This window comes from Procambarus clarkii, chromosome 37 (genome assembly GCF_040958095.1).
Source record: "Procambarus clarkii isolate CNS0578487 chromosome 37, FALCON_Pclarkii_2.0, whole genome shotgun sequence".
Lineage (NCBI taxonomy): Eukaryota > Metazoa > Arthropoda > Malacostraca > Decapoda > Cambaridae > Procambarus > Procambarus clarkii.
This window is the reverse complement of record NC_091186.1, coordinates 23,913,638-23,930,719: the sequence shown is the minus strand read 5'-3', so window position 1 is coordinate 23,930,719 and position 17,082 is coordinate 23,913,638. Positions and strand designations below refer to the sequence as shown.

At 49.3% G+C, this 17,082-nt stretch overlaps 1 protein-coding gene across 5 annotated transcripts in view; it reads right to left on the bottom strand.

The window, feature by feature from the left end:
- RhoGAP100F (Rho GTPase activating protein at 100F) overlaps positions 1 to 17,082 on the bottom strand; it is a 424,062-nt gene that overhangs the window by 209,052 nt on the left and 197,928 nt on the right. For 2 of the 5 annotated variants that reach the window (XM_045754600.2, XM_069337266.1), the window contains exon 1: positions 1,491 to 1,618. The exons of 2 other annotated variants lie outside the window; for them this stretch is intronic. The gene's annotated coding sequence lies outside the window, so the exon portion shown is untranslated. Of the gene's footprint in view, positions 1 to 1,490; positions 1,619 to 17,082 lie in introns of those variants that run through there. One more of the 5 variants, XM_069337265.1, reaches the window with a different exon arrangement.

Below are 17,082 nucleotides of genomic sequence, written 5' to 3'. Positions count from 1 at the left end.
GCTACGATGTTAGTAGACCCGTATACAAGTTATTCCTTTGCAAAGCCATGAATACAAGCAACGAGCTTTGCAAGACCCGTACACAAATCAGGCCATTGCAAGGCACGTATGCAAATCATACTATTGCAAGGCACGTATGCAAATTATACTATTGCAAGGCACGTATGCAAATCCCACCGTTGAAATACGTGAATCCAAGCCTTGTTACCTGCCAGGTGTGTACGTAAGTCATTTGCAACATCTGTAACACAGGTAATGTTATTGCAAGCCACATGTTTGTGTGTTATAGCTGACATTGCAGACATCTGCACTACGGCGACTCATGGCAACTGTGTATACACATTCATTCAACCTTACCGTACACACACACACGTGGCACATGTGCACGTTATTGCAGGTGTGTGTGTGTGTGTGTGTGTGTGTGTGTGTGTGTGTGTGCACAGGTGTACCTGTAAACAGTCTACCTTGCAGGTAAACACTCCACACACACACACACATGGCTGGAGAAGTCATTACTCGCACTTGACTGAGGGCCTTACGCTCTCTTGTTTGAACTTGTAATTTTGAATGGGTGTGTGCGTGTGTCTTTTGTTTCTCGCGTCCGTGCGCGCGCTCGTGCGTGAGTGTGTATGTGTGTGTACTCACTTAGTTGTGTGTGTGTGTGTGTGTGTGTGTGTGTGTGTGTGTGTGTGTGTGTGTGTGTGTGTGTGTGTGTGTGTGTGTGTGTGTGTGTGTGTGTGTACTCACCTATTTTTACTCACCTATTTGTGCTTGCGGGGGTTGAGCTTTGGCTCTTTGGTCTTTGGTCTTTGTGTGTGTGTGTGTGTGTGTGTGTGTGTGTGTGTGTGTGTGTGTGTGTGTGTGTGTGTGTGTGTGTGTGTGTGTGTGTGTGTGTGTGTGTGCGCGCGTGTGTGTGTGTGTACACCACCAATTACCCCAACCACACACATAACAAAACACTTCCTTAAACCCAGCTCACAGAGCGAGACAAAATCTCAGTTTAGACAACACACGAGAATGAAGTGCTCGGAGAGGCCGACGTGGCGTGACAGATGAGTGAGTGAGCAGGCGGCTCTGGAGCTCAGTGTGTCCTCACACACTACTATCCTCCTCCAGGAGGCCTGCCTCCAGTTGTCTCTCCAGCACCGACTATCACGGCGCCCCCCAGGTCATGTCCCCCTCGCTTCTAGCCGCAACGATACACTTAACACACACTTTCCAGTCACGCTCGTATTAAGCACATCGTCTGAGGCACACACACACACACTCTGGCTCGTCACAGCACAGCCAGATACAACACGAACCACTGGAAGCCTTCCAGGCAGGCCCCGCCGAGTCTTGCGCTACTACACGACACAATAGTTTCCAGGATCCGGACACAAATCACTATAGCTTGCTCATTCACCACCTCCTCCTCCTCCTCCTCGCCTCCAAGTTCTCTATATATAATGATTTCCCCCACACACAACCTCTCTACACAGGGAGTTCACCTCGGAAAATCTTCATTTCTGATTCAATAGATTTTTGGTCTAGGTGGGCGTGGCTGCTCTTTTTCAAACTGAGGGCCGAGTGGTGGAGTTGTGGAGGGAAGAGAGTGGTGGTACTAATGGCAGCTCTCGCTCTAGTGTGGCTCCAGCACCAGCAACGGTGTGGTGGGAGGGGCACACAGTTGCCACAGCTCGCCACTCTCCTCTCTCTCTCTCTAACCTTGCTCTATATCCTTAAGAGGCGTTTAGCCTCTTTTTTTTTACCCCTCTTTGCTTTCTGCAAAATGCATGAGCAAAATTATGTAGTCGTGTTCACCTCATAAACGTGGCTTGTGTGACAACCTATACTAGGGTGAGGGGGAGAGATCTTTAGAGCAAGGTTCCCTCTTTCTCTCCCAGCTCCACACTGCTCTCCCCTCTTGCAACCTGCACGATGGCTATTGATTCATACGCATTCTGAATGAAAAACATTCGGCTGGCCGACCTATAAACCGGATGAGAGTGTAGTAGAGACTTGATGGGGTAGTGTGGGACCAATGGGGCCTTGCTAATGGTGTGGTGGTGCTGGCCTGGGCGCTGTTTCCCTTACCACACAACCTCCCCCTTGTGTGGCGGGAGGTTTGGGTCCCCTCTGTTGTGTGGATGAGATGGAGGTTGGGTCCCCTCTGTTGTGTGGATAAGATGAAGGTTGGGTCCCCTCTGTTGTGTGGATGAGGTGTAGGTTGGATGCCCTCTGTTGTGTGGATGAGATGAAGGTTGGGTCCCCCTCTGTTGTGTGGATGAGGTGTAGGTTGGGTCCCCCTCTGTTGTGGGTATGAGGTGTAGGTTGGGTCCCCCTCTGTTGTGTGGATGAGGTGTAGGTTGGATGCCCTCTGTTGTGTGGATGAGGTGTAGGTTGGGTCCCCCTCTGTTGTGGGTATGAGGTGTAGGTTGGGTCCCCCTCTGTTGTGTGGATGAGAGGGTTGAGAAGTTGCTACGTGGATGGGAAAGTTGAGTCCCCTTCCTTGTGTGGCGGAAGTGGGAGGATGTTTACCTGTAGTCTATTTCGAGAGTTCTGCTACTAAGCGCCTATAGCACACACCCAGTGAAGCTTGGTGATAACTTGTTCCTTCACGCTGTTGCTGGTAGCATTTCGCAGGCCTACATATCCTCTGTACCCGGGCTGTTGGGGAACACTTCTTGCAGGAATCCTATCGAATTGCCTCTCGATAAAATTTACTTTTGTTCCGGCAAAATTGAGGATATTTGGTAAACCATGTTCAAGAGCTGTAAGCCTCTGATACGCGTTCTGAGTGCCGTCACAGCTGAACAGGGAGTTTGATGTGCAGATTGTACGCGTTCACTAAGGCCTAGCACCAAGCTAGGGTCGCCCCAAGACCACGCGAGGGCCCAGCTAGGATCACCTCTAGGAATGAGCCCGGATCATGCTAGGAACGAGTTAGGGCCGCCCAAGGAACGAGCAAGGACCGAGTTAGGGCCGCCCTACGATCGAGCCAGTACCCAAGCTAGGATCGCCCTCAGGTCCGAGCTATGACTCCCCCTCCCAGGAGGGAGCTAGGATCACCCTAGGAGCTAGGTCAAGGTCACGGAGCCATCTCAGGCACCGAAGGCTACTGCCACAACTGTATACAAAGTATATAAATTTGTCATTACACTCAATATACATTTCTAAAATATGGAGCATACAGTCGTGGTTTACAGTAAGTAATTATCAAACGACAACACCAAGGCCGGTAAACTATGTATCAAACGCGGCAACCGAGGATATCCCATATATATATAATCGAGGTTTACACAAATCCAGACATACATGAAAGCACTCCCCAGTCGCTGGAAAATGTAGAGAAGAATACCCGGTCAATACTTTTTTCGCGGAAGTCCCACTGAGCTGCAGAATTTCCCCGGTGATCCGCGGTGTTCCGAGTCGCCTGGTCCGGGGAGAGATCGATGCCTGGGTAAAACACACGCTCACAGACGGCACGACAACGTTTACCGAGAATATCCGACGCTGGAGTTCCGTTAACTGCTTCTTAATTACGGATTAAGCTGGCTCTTTAAGCAGGTGGCTTCGAAGCCTCGCAGATCTCTGGTGCACAGCGATTTAGGAATTCAGTTTAATCTTTGCCATTTTAAACCGTGATCTTAAGTCGACTTGATCGATTTGACAATCGACTTGAGAATGGTCCAGGACGGACCGAAACGTCGTCGTCCCTTCACCTTCTAGAGTGTGGTCTGGTCATCATACTTTAGCCACGTTATTGTGACTCATCGCCTGCAGATCTTAAATCGTTTTAAAACCGCCTCAATTCTCACATGAATGTATTGCTATTAGGATTATTTGCAATTGCAGATATAATCTACATTGACCACTTATCACTTTCTCAGTTTCCCTCCTGAGAAGGACCTCAAATGAACGACAAGCAGAGAAGCCCAAAAGGAAAAAAAATAGATTGTCAAGGACAAAAGAATGCAGTTGAGCTAAAATATTTCACCTCCAGGGAGTGTCATAAGCCTTTCCCAGGTCAAAGGAATAGATTTATATTGGCATCTGTGGTTCCCCACTTCAAATAAAATGGTCTTCCGGGTTCCTTTCCATTCGTGCCGATGATGGAGTCGGGAGATATTTTACTCAACATCAGAACCTGAAGAAATAAGAGGTCGCTGCAGAGGGGCCTATTGGCTCACACGAGGCAGCTCCTATTTATATCCGTCGAAACTCATTCATATACAGGAAGACTGGGAGGGGGGGACCATCTCTCCCACACCTTCTCTCATCTCTCTTTCCTATCCCTCCCTATCCCCCCCCCCTCTCCTCTCCTCTCCAATTTTCTCCCCCCCCCCCTTCTCCCTCTTACCCCTCTCCACCTTCTCTCCCAATATCACCCTCCCTTCTCTACATTTCTCCAGTGGAGAAATATGTAACCATTACCCAGGCACTGATAGGTAACGCATCTACAACCAACATACCTGGTTGATGGGGTTCTGGGAGTTCTTTTACTCCCCAAGCCCGGCCCGAGGCCAGGCTTGACTTGTGAGAGCTTGGTCCAACAGGCTGTTGCTTGGAGCGGCCCGCAGCTCGGCTGGTCCGGTACTTCTTCTAGAAAAGAATCTAGTTTTCTCTTGAAGATGTCCACGGTTGTTCCGGCAATATTTCTTTCGCTCGCTGGGAGGATGTTGAACAACCGCGGACCTCTGATATTTACACAGTGTTCTCTCTGATTGTGCCTATGGCACCCCTGCTCTTCAACATCATCAACGGGACACTAAAAAGCTCCGAAATCATCTCAAGATAACTCAAGATAACCCTCCCTGCAAACAGGGACGGGAGTAGCTTGACAAACATGTAGTAAGGATGGGGTTATCCTAAATAAACAAATAAGTAGCCTTGGAGTTATCACCAATTATGTGGGGTGTGTCACTACTGACGCAGACCCCCCTCTTAATAGGACCTCTTGATAGACTATACAGTTCAGGTTTGGTCGACATTACTACAGACTGGACATAAATTAACTAGAACACGTTCTGCGTAGGATGACAAAAAAAGTTAATCCCGTAAATTCAAACTGTTTACAAATGAAGAGAGACTGAACAAGTTTAATTTACAGTCTCTAGAAAGGCGAAGAGTTGGAGGCGACTCGATTGAAGTGTTCAAGTGGATGAATGGATTAATAAGGCGGAGAGGGGGGGGCGGGGGGCGGATGTTAATAATGTGTTAAACATATCTACTCATAACCTTATACAATTTATATCCACTGTTTCATGTTCTATTGGATGAGTTTAGCTTTAGGAAAGACCTGGATAAATGTTGGTAAATCCACACATACACTCCGTTTTCTCATGACAATCCACACATACACTCTGTTTTCTCATGACAATCCACACATACACTCTGTTTTCTCCTGACAATCCACACATACACTCTGTTTTCTCATGACAATCCACACATACACTCTGTTTTCTCATGACAATCCACACATGCACTCCGTTTTCTCATGACAATCCACACATACACTCTGTTTTCTCCTGACAATCCACACATACACTCTGTTTTCTCATGACAATCCACACATACACTCTGTTTTCTCATGACAATCCACACATACACTCTGTTTTCTCATGACAATCCACACATACACTCCGTTTTCTCATGACAATCCACACATACACTCCGTTTTCTCATGACAATCCACACATACACTCTGTTTTCTCCTGACAATCCACACATACACTCCGTTTTCTCCTGACAATCCACACATACACTCCGTTTTCTCATGACAATCCACACATACACTCTGTTTTCTCATGACAATCCACACATACACTCTGTTTTCTCATGACAATCCACACATACACTCTGTTTTCTCATGACAATCCACACATACACTCTGTTTTCTCATGACAATCCACACATACACTCCGTTTTCTCATGACAATCCACACATACACTCCGTTTTCTCATGACAATCCACACATACACTCTGTATTCTCCTGACAATCCACACATACACTCCGTTTTCTCATGACAATCCACACATACACTCTGTTTTCTCACAACAATCCACACATACACTGCGTTTTCTCATGACAATCAACACATACACTCCGTTTTCTAATGATAATCCACACACACACTCCGTTTCCTCTAAAAATCCACTTATACCTCCAACAGAGATGGAACATCCCTGCTGTTTATGGATCAGTAGCCGGGGACACAGGCAGTGACCAGCCAGCCTTTCACTCTGATTATTTACAGAATGCTAACGTACCAAAAACCAGTCCATCAAAAGCGTGATTCCCAGAGAGTTTCTAAGGAAAGCGGCGTTGACTTAGGGCTGACTGAGAAGCGCAAACAATCTTTGTTAGCAGTTTTCTCAGCGTGCGGCAGTGTAGCAGTTTGGGGGGTGTTCTTAAGACGAAAAGGTTCTGCCATTTTCAACGTGTGGCTAAGCTTTTCATCTAGTTATAATATATCCATTACATGTTCTTATCGAGTTGTTTGTCCTAAATTCCCTTATGTATCTTTAATGCCTTATTTAGGTTCTTTGCATCTAGATATTATTTGGACGGTAAATAATATTATTATTTTGGTAGACGGTCTTATTTCATACAGGTCTGCGTTCAATTCCCGACCGTCCAAATGGTTCGGCACCATTCCTTCCCCCCGTCCCATCCCAAATCCTTATCCTGACCCCCTTCCAAGTGCTATATAGTCGTAATCAAGAAATATTGCCGGAACAACCGTGGACATTTTCAAGAGGAAACTAGATTTATTCCTCCAAGGAGTGCCGGACCAACCGGGCTGTGGTGGGTATGTGGGCCTGCGGGCCGCTCCAAGCAACAGCCTGGTGGACCAAACTCTCACAAGTCGAGCCTGGCCTCGGGCCGGGCTTGGGGAGTAGACGAACTCCCAGAACCCCATCAACCAGGTATCAACCAGGTAATGACTTGGCGCTTTCATCCAGATAGTTCCCTTCCCTTCCCTTCTCTCTTGGAAATGGGAAGAACTGGTATTCAGTTTCTGTACATTTCCATGACATTAAATTTAATCTTGTGCTCTATTTTCCAGAGTTCAATACCCTATTATACTCACACCAGGAATTCAACTCTGTGGTAAGCCAGTATTTTGTTCCAATTACCATATTTCAATTCCTTTATTTCAATTTTTTTCCATGTCCATAACAGAACACTGTTTTTGTTTCCGTTTCATTCAGATGAAGTCATGTCAGCTCATTTTCCCTTCTCATCATTTTATTTTTTCCCTCTGACATGTTGGAGGATGAAAGTTCCTTTCCTCAGTTTCTACAAGTTTTAGCCTCCATAATTCTACTCCACGGTAGGGTGGAGTAGATGCCCTATGCCCTATGGCCCTGTTACCTAGCAGTAAAATAGGTACCTGGGTGCTAGTCAGCTGTCACGGGCTGCTTCCTGGGGGTGGAGGCCTGGTCGAAGACCGGGCCGCGGGGACACTAAAGCCCCGAAATCATCTCAAGATAGCCTCAAGGTAGGGGTTCTCACATCTCCCTCTCTCACTATGACTACAGGTTTTGTACTCATTGTCTGCCATAGATGTACTCAATACACGTACACGTACTCAATATTCGGCTGGCACTGATTGATTTTGTGATTGGGTCGCGCCCCGTACAACCACTAGGCTGTTGTGGGTAGCAATTTTGATGTGTTGTTTATCCTGGCAGACATGCGGTCCGACCAATGACGAATGCGGCTTCTGGTTAGTTGGTTGTAGAGGCTTGCAGACAGTCCGTCACAATAGCTGAGCTGAACATTAGGCACGATCAGGAGCTGCCTCGTGTGGGTCAATTGGCCTTCTGCAGTAACCTTCATTCTTATGTTCTTAATAAAGGAAGAGAAAGGAAATATCAGGAGAAAGCGCTAAGACATTACGACAATGTAGCCCTTGGAAGGGATCAGGATAAAGATTTGGGATAGGACGGTCGGGGGGATTGAACCCCGACCTGCGTGAAGCGAGACCGTCGCTCTACCGTCCAGTCCAAATCGTTGGGTGGAAAATGAAGGAAGTGACGACGTTTCCGTCCGTCCTGGACAATTATCAGTTCTTATTTAGGCGAAACCGTGAGGTGTTTGTCCCTAAATGTGGTTATCTTGAGGTTATCTTGAGATGATTTCGGGGCTTTAGTGTCCCCGCGGCCCGGTCCTCGACCACGCCTCCACCCCCAGGAAGCAGCCCGTGACAGCTGACTAACACCCAGGTACCTATTTACTGCTAGGTAACAGGGGCATAGGGTGAAAGAAACTTGGCCCATTTGTTTCTGCCTCGTGCGGGAATCGAACCCGCGCCACAGAATTACGAGTCCTGCGCGCTATCCACCAGGCTACGAGGCCCCCTACGTGGTGCATTAAGTGTTATGACTTAAGTCTTCACTGTTGGCTTCCTGATCAAATAATACATTTCTTGACTTCTTCCTTGCACAGGATCCTTCTTTCTTCCTTCCAAAGGATACCTGATCAATCAGGCTGTGATTCGTACGTCAGGCTGAGACCAGCCGCGTCCAACAGCCTGGTTGACCAGTCCAGCAACCAGGAGGCCTGGTCGACGACCGGGCCGCGGGGACGCTTAGCCCCGGAACCACCTTAAGGTAAGGTTGCATTGTCGTGCATTTAAAACACCTGCAACCATTAAAAGTACCATTCCATTCAAGTTTAAAGTACTTGAATCCATTTCCGTGATCTGGCTTGGCTTGTTCTGGTGTCTCAAATGACGAGTTCGAGTGCGTTGGCGTTGATTCTCTCCTCTGGCGATGTTGTATGCAAGAATTGCCGTCAGTGTTGGGATTGATTGGCTTACACTCTCGATAACATCCTCGTGAGATTGGTCAACTATCCAGGTAGCGAGGCTTCTAGCAAAGTCTGGAAGCGCTGCGGTGGAATATGTGACATACTGGCCCTTATGGAGTACTGGAATATGTGACATACTGGCCCTTATGGAGTACTGGAATATGTGACATACTGGCCCTTATGGAGTACTGGAATATGTGACATACTGGCCCTTATGGAGTACTGGAATATGTGACATACTGGCCCTTATGGAGTACTGGAATATGTGACATACTGGCCCTCATGGAGTACTGGAATATGTGACATACTGGCCCTTATGGAGTACTGGAATATGTGACATACTGGCCCTCATGGAGTACTGGAATATGTGACATACTGGCCCTCATGGAGTACTGGAATATGTGACATACTGGCCCTCATGGAGTACTGGAATATGTGACATACTGGCCCTTATGGAGTACTGGAATATGTGACATACTGGCCCTTATGGAGTACTCGAAGATTTTTCGGTTTTAATTCATCTGTTCCGCTCGCCACCTCTCACATTCCATTCTCAGTGAAGACGTCGACAAGTCCGCCCTCCGCGATACCGCGCTGGAACCTCTAAAATTTCCTGATAGTTTAGTCTGTGGGCTCCAGGGAACATGACTTTTATCTTATCTATATTTATCTATTGAAAAACTATCCCGGTGACATTGGAGAGCACTTGCCAACGTGCTCACAAGGGGCTCACAATGGCGATGAGGGACAAAGGAAGCACCCAGAGACGCCCCCTCTTGTGAGCACCTCAAAATGAGCATCAAATTCATCTCAAGATAACCTTTACCTGCTCTCTCTCTCTCTCTCTCTCTCTCTCTCTCTCTCTCTCTCTCTCTCTCTCTCTCTCTCTCTCTCTCTCTCTCTCTCTGTCTCTCTCTCTCTCTCTGTCTCTCTCTCTCTCTCTCTCTCTCTCTCTCTCTCTCTCTCTCTCTCTCTCTCTCTCTCTCTCTCAGTGATACTTACCTCCTCAAATACTTATTTTATTTGGTACATAATTATTATACATCACATCTTCCCTATTCCTGGTGTAGTGAGGAAGGTAGGAATTAGGGGGAAGTAGGTGACCTTCTAATATGAAGCTTACCCCCTAGGTATGACATGTGCTAGAATAAGATTATTATATATGTTATAATAAGCTTATTACATACGCTATAATAAGCTTTGGAAAAGGTTAGTGTTGACTTGTGTCTCGATACTTTAGAAACGCGAACATTTTGAGGGGTCCGACAGACCGCATTTTGACACAAATACGTCGTATACGATTTACATATCCATATATAAATCGTATATTCAGTCCATATACGATTTACGTATATTGTATATACGTATATCCAGTACATATACGATTTACACTCATAAGATGCATTCGAAGTTAAATAAAAATCGAAGCAGGCGCAGTAATTACCACGTAGTTCCAATATGTTGGTTTTCCATAATGTAAAGAATGTAAAGAAGGCAGCAGCAAGACGGGAAGACTATGTAAGAACGACTCACAGCTGGAGGAGACGTCGGGCGGGAAGGAGGAGCAGCGGATCAGAGGCACACGCTGTCAGGGAGTGGAAGCTCAGTCTTCCTCACCAGGAAATGTGTTCCACCTCCTGTGCGACACAAAGATGGTAGCTTGGCCCGCCGCTGGACCCGTGCCCAGCCTCTGGCTTGGCCCGCCGCTGGACCCGTGCCCAGCCTCTGGCTTGGCCCGCCGCTGGACCCGTGCCCAGCCTCTGGTTTGGCCCGCCGCTGGACCCGTGCCCAGCCTCTGGCTTGGCCCGCCGCTGGACCCGTGCCCAGCCTCTGGCTTGGCCCGCCGCTGGACACGTGCCCAGCCTCTGGCTTGGCCCGCGGCTGGACCCGTGCCCAGTCTCTGGCTTATATCTAGTAGCAGCAGCCCTACCCAAGGCAACACACACATAACAGCCACCATACAGAACAGCCACCATACAGAACAGCCACCATACAGAACAGCCACCATACAGAACAGCCACCATACAGAACAGCCTACCATACAGAACAGCCACCATACAGAAGCAGCTACCATACAGAACAGCCACCATACAGAACAGCCACCATACAGAACAGCTACCATACAGAACAGCCACCATACAGAACAGCCACCATACAGAACAGCCACCATACAGAACAGCCACCATACAGAGCAGCCACCACTACAGAACAGCTACCATACAGAACAGCCATCATACAGAACAGCCACCATACAGAACAGCCACCATACAGAACAGCCACCATACAGAACAGCCACCATACAGAACAGCCACCATACAGAACAGCCACCATACAGAACAGCACTCATACAGAACAGCTACCATACAGAACAGCCACCATACAGAACAGCCACCATACAGAACAGACACCATACAGAACAGCCACCATACAGAACAGCCACCATACAGAACAGCCACCATACAGAACAGCCACCATACAGAACAGCCACCATACAGAACAGCCACCATACAGAACAGCCACCATACAGAACAGCCACCATACAGAACAGCCACCATACAGAACAGCCACCATACAGAACAGCCACCATACAGAACAGCCACCATACAGAACAGCCACCATACAGAACAGCCACCATACAGAACAGCCACCATACAGAACAGCCACCATACAGAACAGCCACCATACAGAACAGACACCATACAGAACAGCCACCATACAGAACAGCCACCATACAGAACAGCCACCATACAGAACAGCCACCATACAGAACAGCCACCATACAGAACAGCCACCATAGCCACCATACAGAGCAGCCACCATACAGAACAACCACCATACAGAACAGCCACCATACAGAACAGCCACCATACAGAACAGCCACCATACAGAACAGAGAGAGACCATTAAACGAAAAACCACATTAACGCAAAATCAGAACAATGTTTCAAGTCTCCAGCGGCTTTGCATCGAGTAATATTGGAAATATAATTAAAAACTTCAAAATAAGAATCATCCTAATTCTTCACCAGCCTCGGGGACGAGTATTAACGGTGTTAATATCCCTAATTTATGAAGAATATCCTGAGCCAATTTCCAAGAATGTAAGTTATTCGTTATAAAGGAGATCTAAGGAGATCTTGGGTTCTAAGAGGAATGCCTTCGTGAACTCTCAGAGGCTAGGAGGTATATGGTGGGTTAGTTTGTCTTGATATAACTGTCATTTGAGTATGTTTGCTGGGTATTGGGGCTTTGGTGTAACTAATATGGCCTCTGAGGAGGCCTGGTCGATGACCGGGCCGCGGGGACGCTAAGACCCGGAAAAACTCCAACTTAACTCCAAGGTAACTCCCAATGGAGGTGGCCCCGTGGTCTCGCTGTGATGGTGGAAGGGCACAAAATCTGCCTAAATTCGACCCTTTCAAATGTGATCATTCAGCACCAACGCATCCCCCTAAGTTCAGCATTTTTGTTTACTAAAGTTTTTTTTTTTGACCATTTGCATCTTAGAACTTATACAGAAGGGGGAGTAAAATATTCTTGTAAAGGTCTTACAGTCTCTCGAGGATTAGTGGGAGCTTCGGGCCTTTCTTAACTCATGCGGACCTGCCCTGAAAATATCATTTAGTGATCAGAAATTAGAGTCGCGTTCGTTGGATTTGATATTTACCTGGTGAGACACGGCTCTCTCCAGGCGCGTAAACAAAAAAATTATTTGATTTCATCGTAAATCGCATTTGATCTCTTTCTTCAGCGCTGATGTAGTGGACTTGCAGAGATCTCCCTCAGTCCTGATGTACTGGACTTACAGTAATCTCCCTCAGTCCTGATGTACTGGACTTGCAGAGATCTCCCTCAGTCTTGATGTACAGGACTTGCAGGGATCTCCCTCAGTCTTGATGTACAGGACTTGCAGGGATCTCCCTCAGTCCTGATGTACTGGACTTACAGTAATCTCCCTCAGTCCTGATGTACTGGACTTGCAGAGATCTCCCTCAGTCCTGATGTACTGGACTTGCAGAGATCTCCCTCAGTCCTGATGTACTGGACTTGCAGTGATCTCCCTCAGTCCTGATGTACTGGACTTGCAGTGATCTCCCTCAGTCCTGATGTACTGGACTTACAGTAATCTCCCTCAGTCTTGATGTACTGGACTTGCAGAGATCTCCCTCAGTCCTGATGTACTGGACTTGCAGTGATCTCCCTCAGTCCTGATGTACTGGACTTACAGTGATCTCCCTCAGTCCTGATGTACTGGACTTAGTGATCTCCCTCAGTCCTGATGTACTGGACTTAGTGATCTCCCTCAGTCCTGATGTACTGGACTTGCAGTGATCTCCCTCATCGCTGATGTACTGGACTTACAGTGATCTCCCTCAGTCCTGATGTACTGGACTTGCAGTGATCTCCCTCAGTCCTGATGTACTGAACTTACAGTGATCTCCCTCAGTCCTGATGTACTGGACTTACAGTGATCTCCCTCAGTCCTGATGTACTGGACTTGCAGTGATCTCCCTCAGTTCTGATGTACTGGACTTACAGTGATCTCCCTCAGTCCTGATGTACTGGACTTACAGTGATCTCCCTCATCGCTGATGTACTGGACTTACAGTGATCTCCCTCAGTCCTGATGTACTGGACTTGCAGTGATCTTCCTCAGTCCTGATGTACTGGACTTGCAGTGATCTCCCTCAGTTCTGATGTACTGGACTTACAGTGATCTCCCTCAGTCCTGATGTACTGGACTTACAGTGATCTCCCTCAGTCCTGATGTACTGGACTTGCAGAGATCTCCCTCAGTCCTGATGTACTGGACTTACAGTAATCTCCCTCAGTCCTGATGTACTGGACTTGCAGTGATCTCCCTCAGTCCTGATGTACTGGACTTACAGTGATCTCCCTCATCGCTGATGTACTGGACTTAGTGATCTCCCTCAGTCCTGATGTACTGGACTTAGTGATCTCCCTCAGTCCTGATGTACTGGACTTAGTGATCTCCCTCAGTCCTGATGTACTGGACTTAGTGATCTCCCTCAGTCCTGATGTACTGGACTTAGTGATCTCCCTCAGTCCTGATGTACTGGACTTAGTGATCTCCCTCATCGCTGATGTACTGGACTTAGTGATCTCCCTCAGTCCTGATGTACTGGACTTGCAGAGATCTCCCTCAGTCCTGATGTACTGGACTTGCAGTGATCTCCCTCAGTTCTGATGTACTGGACTTACAGTGATCTCCCTCATCGCTGATGTACTGGACTTAGTGATCTCCCTCAGTCCTGATGTACTGGACTTAGTGATCTCCCTCAGTCCTGATGTACTGGACTTAGTGATCTCCCTCAGTCCTGATGTACTGGACTTGCAGTGATCTCCCTCAGTTCTGATGAACTGGACTTACAGTGATCTCCCTCATCGCTGATGTACTGGACTTAGTGATCTCCCTCAGTCCTGATGTACTGGACTTGCAGTGATCTCCCTCAGTTCTGATGTACTGGACTTACAGTGATCTCCCTCAGTCCTGATGTACTGGACTTAGTGATCTCCCTCAGTCTTGATGTACTGGACTTAGTGATCTCCCTCAGTCCTGATGTACTGGACTTAGTGATCTCCCTCATCGCTGATGTACTGGAATTAGTGATCTCCCTCATCGCTGATGTACTGGACTTAGTGATCTCCCTCAGTCCTGATGTACTGGACTTAGTGAACTCCCTCAGTCCTGATGTACTGGACTTAGTGATCTCCCTCAGTCCTGATGTACTGGACTTAGTGATCTCCCTCAGTCCTGATGTACTGGACTTGCAGTGATCTCCCTCAGTCCTGATGTACTGGACTTGCAGTGATCTCCCTCAGTCCTGATGTACTGGACTTGCAGTGATCTCCCTCAGTCCTGATGTACTGGACTTAGTGATCTCCCTCAGTGCTGATGTACTGGACTTACAGTGATCTCCCTCAGTCCTGATGTACGGGACTTGTGTAACATCACAGTAAGAGTATTAATTTACCCAAATCATGGAGCGTTGCTAACAGTCATGGTCAATTATCTCTCTCCAGTCAACGTCGAAGATTCTCACCATAATGTAAGAGGCTGCAGGCACGCCCCGGGGGACCATCACCGCGCCGGTCCAAACACACGCCCCCAGAGAGCACGTCCACGCCGGTCCAAACACACGCCCAGAGAACAAGTCCACGCCGGTCCAAACACACCCCCAGAGAACAAGTCCACGCCGGTTCAAACACACCCCCAGAGAACAAGTCCACGCCGGTCCAAACACACGCCCAGAGAACAAGTCCACGCCGGTCCAAACACACGCGCCCAGGGAACAAGTCCACGCCGGTCCAAACACACGCCCAGAGAACAAGTCCACGCCGGTCCAAACACACGTCCCAGAGAACACGTCCACGCCGGTCCAAACACACGCCCAGAGAACAAGTCCACGCCGGTCCAAACACACCCCCAGAGAACAAGTACACGCCGGTCCAAACACACGCCCAGAGAACAAGTCCACGCCGGTCCAAACACACGCCCAGAGAACAAGTCCACGCCGGTCCAAACACACGCGCCCAGAGAACACGTCCACGCCGGTCCAAACACACGCCCAGAGAACAAGTCCACGCCGGTCCAAACACACGCGCCCAGAGAACAAGTCCACGCCGGTCCAAACACACGCGCCCAGAGAACAAGTCCACGCCGGTCCAAACACACGCCCAGAGAACAAGTCCACGCCGGTCCAAACACACGCGCCCAGAGAACAAGTCCACGCCGGTCCAAACACACCCCCAGAGAACAATTCCACGCCGGTCCAAACACACGCCCAGAGAACACGTCCACGCCGGTCCAAACACACGCCCAGAGAACACGTCCACGCCGGTCCAAACACACGCCCAGAGAACACGTCCACGCCGGTCCAAACACACACCCAGAGAACAAGTCCACGCCGGTCCAAACACACACCCAGAGAACAAGTCCACGCCGGTCCAAACACACGCCCAGAGAACACGTCCACGCCGGTCCAAACACACACCCAGAGAACAAGTCCACGCCGGTCCAAACACACGCCCAGAGAACACGTCCACGCCGGTCCAAACACACGCCCAGAGAACACGTCCACGCCGGTCCAAACACACGCCCAGAGAACAAGTCCACGCCGGTCCAAACACACGCCCAGAGAACAAGTCCACGCCGGTCCAAACACACGCCCAGAGAACAAGTCCACGCCGGTCCAAACACACGCCCAGAGAACAAGTCCACGCCGGTCCAAACACACGCCCAGAGAACAAGTCCACGCCGGTCCAAACACACGCCCAGAGAACAAGTCCACGCCGGTCCAAACACAGGTAAACCCTCAGCAACACCGCCTCTAAAAACAAGAGAAGACAATACAAAACAAAACAAGTCTACCCCACGTGTCAGAAGAGTCGAGGACGACCAGTGCCACTGTCAGCCGAGGACGACCAGTGCCACTGTCAGCCGAGGACGACCAGTGCCACTGTCAGCCGAGGACGACCAGTGCCACTGTCAGTCGAGGACGACCAGTGCCACTGTCAGTCGAGGACGACCAGTGCCACTGTCAGTCGAGGACGACCAGTGCCACTGTCAGCCGAGGACGACCAGTGCCACTGTCAGCCGAGGACGACCAGTGCCACTGTCAGTCGAGGACGACCAGTGCCACTGTCAGTCGAGGACGACCAGTGCCACTGTCAGTCGAGGACGACCAGTGCCACTGTCAGCCGAGGACGACCAGTGCCACTGTCAGCCGAGGACGACCAGTGCCACTGTCAGCCGAGGACGACCAGTGCCACTGTCAGTCGAGGACGACCAGTGCCACTGTCAGTCGAGGACGACCAGTGCCACTGTCAGTCGAGGACGACCAGTGCCACTGTCAGCCGAGGACGACCAGTGCCACTGTCAGCCGAGGACGACCAGTGCCACTGTCAGCCGAGGACGACCAGTGCCACTGTCAGTCGAGGACGACCAGTGCCACTGTCAGTCGAGGACGACCAGTGCCACTGTCAGTCGAGGACGACCAGTGCCACTGTCAGCCGAGGACGACCAGTGCCACTGTCAGCCGAGGACGACCAGTGCCACTGTCAGTCGAGGACGACCAGTGCCACTGTCAGTCGAGGACGACCAGTGCCACTGTCAGCCGAGGACGACCAGTGCCACTGTCAGCCGAGGACGACCAGTGCCACTGTCAGCCGAGGACGACCAGTGCCACTGTCAGTCGAGGACGACCAGTGCCACTGTCAGTCGAGGACGACCAGTGCCACTGTCAGTCGAGGACGACCA